The sequence below is a fragment of the Aegilops tauschii genome, chromosome 5 (genome assembly GCF_002575655.3).
Source record: "Aegilops tauschii subsp. strangulata cultivar AL8/78 chromosome 5, Aet v6.0, whole genome shotgun sequence".
Classification (NCBI taxonomy): Eukaryota; Viridiplantae; Streptophyta; class Magnoliopsida; order Poales; family Poaceae; genus Aegilops; species Aegilops tauschii.
The window spans coordinates 460,215,551-460,220,844 of NC_053039.3; the positions used below are offsets into that span (position 1 = coordinate 460,215,551).

General features: G+C 46.7%; 1 non-coding gene across 1 annotated transcript; it reads left to right on the forward strand.

Annotated features, from left to right (window-relative positions):
• Nucleotides 1-3,865: 3,865 nt before the first annotated feature.
• On the forward strand, nt 3,866-3,938 carry TRNAE-CUC (transfer RNA glutamic acid (anticodon CUC)). Its single transcript has one exon. It is a non-coding gene; the product is annotated as a tRNA-Glu (tRNA).
• The last annotated feature ends 1,356 nt before the right edge of the window (nt 3,939-5,294 follow it).

Genomic DNA, 5,294 nt, shown 5'->3' on the forward strand with positions numbered 1-5,294 from the left:
TCCCCTCTCGCTGCTATGCATCACCTAGATGGATCTTGCGTGTGCGTAGGATTTTTTTTGAAATTACTGCGTTCCCCAACATTTCCTCGCCTCCAAACCAAGCTCCACCAACAGAGAGAATAAGTGTGCACGCCATGGCCACCTCAGATCCTACACCACGTCTCCTAGTTTGCCTCCTTGTCGTGGTTGGGAGTAGGGAGGATCATGGTGCCGACACCTGGTCATGGTTGCCATCCGGTTTGCCGATGCTCCTGCAAGGCCATGGTGTGGTTCGTTGCCTTCATCACCTTCCCCGTGTGCCTCTTTGTCACTGCCGACAGCGAGCGCAAGGTGACCGTCCTTCATCGTAATTCGCCCGAAATCGATAGATCATCGCAATTGAGTAATTAACCGGCCGAGGCTCTTGCGATTTTTTGTCTTGCTCAGCTGGATCGGCTGCTGGGAGAGATGCATGATACGTCTCCGTCGTATCTATAATTTTTTATTGTTCCATGCCAATATTCTACAACTTTCATATACTTTTGGCAACTTTTCATACTATTTTTGGGACTAACATATTGATCCAGTGCCCAGTGCCAGTTCCTGTTTGTTGCATGTTTATGTTTCGCAGAATCCCAATATCAAACGGAGTCCAAATGGGATAAAAACGGAGTCCAAATGGGACTTTTCATATTATTTTGGAATATTTATGTTTTTTGGGAAGTAAAATCAACGCGAGACGGTGCCCGAGGGGGCCACGAGGTAGGGGGCGCACCCTGGACCCTCGTGGGCACCCCATAAGGCGGTTGACACTCTTCTTTTGCCGCAAGAAAGCTAATTTTATGAGAAAAATCTGGGTGAAAGATTCAACCCAATCAGAGTTACGGATCTCCTGATATAAAAGAAACGATGAAAGGGCAGTAGAGGAGAACGCAGAAACAGAGAGAGACAGAGAGACAGATCCAATCTCGGAGGGGCTCTCGCCCCTCCCACGCCATGGAGGCCAAGGACCAGAGGGGAAACCCTTCTCCCATCTTGGGAGGAGGTCAAGGAAGAAGAAGACGAAGGGGCCCCCTCTCCCCTTCTCCTCCGATGGCGCCGGAACGCTGCCGTGGCCATCATCATCACCGCAATCTTCACCAACAACTTCACCGCCATCATCACCAACTCTTCCCCCCTCTATGCAGCGGTGTAACCTCTCTCTTACCCGATGTAATCTCTACTTAAACATGGTGCTCAATGCTATATATTATTTCCCAATGATGTATGGCTATCCTATGATGTTTGAGTAGATCCGTTTTGTCCTATGGGTTATTTGATGATCAAGATTGGTTTGAGTTGCATGTTTTATTATTGGTGCTGTCCTATGGTGCTCTCCGTGTCGCGCAAGCGTGAGGGATCCCCGCTGTAGGGTTTGCAATATGTTCATGATTTGCTTATGGTGGGTGGCGTGAGTGACAGAAGCACAGACCCGAGTAAGTAGGTTGTTTGCGTATGGGATAAAGAGGACTTGATGTTGTAATGCTATGGTTGGGTTTTACCTTAATGATCTTTAGTAGTTGCGGATGCTTGCTAGAGTTCCAATCATAAGTGCATATGATCCAAGTAGAGAAAGTATGTTAGCTTATGCCTCTCCCTCAAATAAAATTGCAATAATGATTACTGGTCTAGTTATCGATTGCCTAGGGACAAATAACTTTCTTGTGACAACAAGCTCTTTACTAAAATTAATTTAGTTGTGTCTTTATCTAAACAACCCCTAGCTTTTATTTACTCGCTCTTTATTATCTTGCAAACCTATCCAAAAACACCTACAAAGTACTTCTAGTTTCATACTTGTTCTAGGTAAAGCGAATGTTAAGCATGCGTAGAGTTGTATCGGTGGTCGATAGAACTTGAGGGAATATTTGTTCTACCTTTAGCTCCTCGTTGGGTTCGACACTCTTACTTATCGAAAGAGGCTACAATTGATCCCCTATACTTGTGGGTTATCAATGCAGTGCAGATGGAGAGGGTGGTGTGGGAGAACAGGGATCTGGAGTGGGGGCAAGGAGCGCGCCGATAAGCCCCGCGAATAGCAGTGCCTCCTCCCCGATGACACGGGCAGCAGAGAGGCGACAGTGAGCAGGGGGTGGGCGTGGAGCGGGTGGTCGGTGGGGAAGGCGAGGAACAGACAGCTGGAGCGTCATCGCCCGAGATGAGAGAGAGAGTGAGAGAGTCTTTTTTCCTTTTCGCAAGAAGCGGCACACATGTTCCATCACTTATTAGAGTGTTTTTTGTTGGAGGGGTTAAAAGCTGATGTGGCGCTGCCCAGTTAGTAGTCAACATTGTCAAAACCGGGAGAAAGGTTGGAACTTAAACCAGATGTTTAGTTTGGGGTGTGGGTTGATCGGTTTTGTAGTTCAGGGTTAAATTTAAACTGAGCGGCAAGTTCAAGGTTATAATGTGGACTTTTCTCAAAGGTCAATTCCATTTCTCCCCCTAATTTATGCCCAGTCTCATCTTTACCCCTAAAAAAGCAGTGCTCAACTTTGCCCCTCTTCCGTTAACTGCTCTTATAGAAATGCCCTTCTGTACAGTTTCCGTCCAGTCAAAGGCCTTCGACCGTTACGCTAACGGTCAAAGGCCTTTGACTGGACGAAAATTGTACGGAAGGGTATTTCTATAAGCGCACTTAATGAAAAAGGGGCAAAGTTGAGCATTGTTTTTATTTAGGGGTAAAGATGAGGTCGGGCGGAAATTAGGGGGGAAAATGTAAATGTCCCTTTCTTAAAGTAAAGTATTTGTCGTTATGAACCGTAATCACATTCATTTCGTCAGTGTAAGGCCGCAGGATGTAGTGTTAGTAACAAACAGTTGGAGATATCTTTCTGCACTACTCCATGAAAGCAGAAGGCTTCCAAGATAAACATGATGCATGATGAGCTGCTGACTAGTTTCTGGTGGTATTTGAATATTTGATCAGTTGTGTACCACGTGTATGGTTATCTCCTCAACGTAGGGAGGCAGGCAGATTTCTCCAAGAAAAGCAGAGCATACGAGTTTCAAGATGGCAACGGGGATGAGACCCACCAGGTTTTGCTTGGTCAAACCCATCCCCACTAGAAAATTGCAAACCCGTCCCCGTCCCCATCAACGTGCGCGGGGTTAAATTTTTGCCCGTCCCCTAAACCCATCGGGTTTTCAAAACCCACGGGGAACCCGTCCCCACAAGCAGTCAATGAAAACAAAACATTTGAAAGAAAAACATGAGCATATTACGGCAACAGGCGACGGCTGGGGGACCTAGGTTTACGTTTAGGTGTTGTGTTGTGCGGGAGAGAGAGGCCTGAAGAGCGAGCGACACTGTAGTGACCGAGCGTGGGGTTGATTTGTACTCCAGGGCCTCGACGCTGTGGGGATCGGCTGCTCGGGCACTGTGGCTTTGGGCCACTTGAGTCAAGCTGGATCGGTGCATGCTAAATAACGTATTTTGACGGGTTTTGTCGGGTTTCGGGTTCGGGTAGTACTCAAACGGGTTTAAACCCGCGAAACATGCCGGGTTTTATCATGTTCCCACGAGCAGCCCCACGGGGATAGAAAGTCACCCATCCCCATCCCCTAATAGGGTAAAAACCTGCGGGGAAGCGGGTTTCAGGGCCCCATTGCCATCTTGATACGAGTTGGCTTGAATTCTCACGATCCTCCATGTCTGAATTTTCAACAGTCCATGTGTGTACGTTGATACATGGCAGAATTTGTAATGAATCAAATAGAGCAGATGTAGTTTTCTCTCGGTTTGTGGTTTGTTTCTAGCCATATCAGCTTAAGCCAAGCTCTATCGTTCGTGTTGCTTGTGTGGCTGTAATCATGGTCAGATATGTTTTAGAATCTACACCACCACAATTCCGTTGTAGTCTAGGTGGTTAGGATACTCGGCTCTCACCCGAGAGACCCGGGTTCAAGTCCCGGCGACGGAAATCGTTTTTTGTTTTCTAAAATTTCACTGAAGTTTTTCCTTCTTTTTTTTGCAGAGGAAAGTTTCCCTAAAGTTGAATGATCATTGTTCCTGATCTCGGTGAAAGATAAATGCATCTGGTATTGTGCTTTTGATATCGAAGCTCCTTCTCTTACATGCTCACTGCTGATATAGGAAAGACAGTTTGTCACCCCTGAACAGCTGGGTAAAATTATCTTCATTTTGAGATTGCTTTGGAGCGAGCAGGAGTTGCGAGTACCGATGGTGTTTGACGTACGCTAGCACGTCTCCTTCGCAGCAGACCTCGCGGCCGCACGCACCGTCCACTTCGTCGACGGCGAGATCTTCCTCCGCCGCGGAGCACTCCGGATCGTGTTGATCGACGACAAGGGGGTGACGGTGGACGCACGCTACCTGCATGAGGGGGAGTCCATCGACGTTGGCCAGGTTGTCTCTTTCCCCTAGCACATTGCTAGGGTTTGGGACCGAATCCCGGTGAGCGACACGGCTACGGGTACACGATGGGAACGACCGACGAGCACTGGCGCGTGCGATGCATCGAGTCTCGTTCCGGACGGGCGATGGTGGGGCCCAGGGATTCTAGGGCTGAAGGACATATGCCCTAGAGGTAATAATAAAGTTATTATTGATTTCCTTATTTCATGATAAATGTTTATTATTCATGCTAGAATTGTATTAACCGGAAACTTAGTACATGTGTGGCTACATAGACAAACATAGTGTCACTAGTATGCCTCTACTTGACTAGCTCGTTGAATCAAAGATGGTTAAGTTTCCTAGCCATGGACATGAGTTGTCATTTTATTAACGGGATCACATCATTAGAGAATGATGTGATTGACTTGACCCATTCCGTTAGCTTAGCATTTGATCGTTTAGTATATTGCTATTGCTTTCTTCATGACTTATACATGTTCCTATGACTATGAGATTATGCAACTCCCGAATACCGGAGGAACACTTTGTGTGCTACCAAACGTCACAACGTAACTGGGTGATTATAAAGGTGCTCTACAGGTGTCTCCGATGGTACTTGTTAAGTTGGCATATATCAAGATTAGGATTTGTCACTCCGATTGTCGGAGAGGTATCTCTGGGCCCTCTTGGTAATGCACATCACTATAAGCCTTGCAAGCAATGTAACTAATGAGTTACTTGCAGGATGATGCATTACGAAACGAGTAAACAGACTTGCCGGTAACGAGATTGAACTAGGTATTGAGATACCGACGATCGAATCTCGGGCCAGTAACATACCGATGACAAAGGGAACAACGTATGTTGTTATGCGGTTTGACCGATAAAGATCTTCATAGAATATGTAGGAGCCAATATG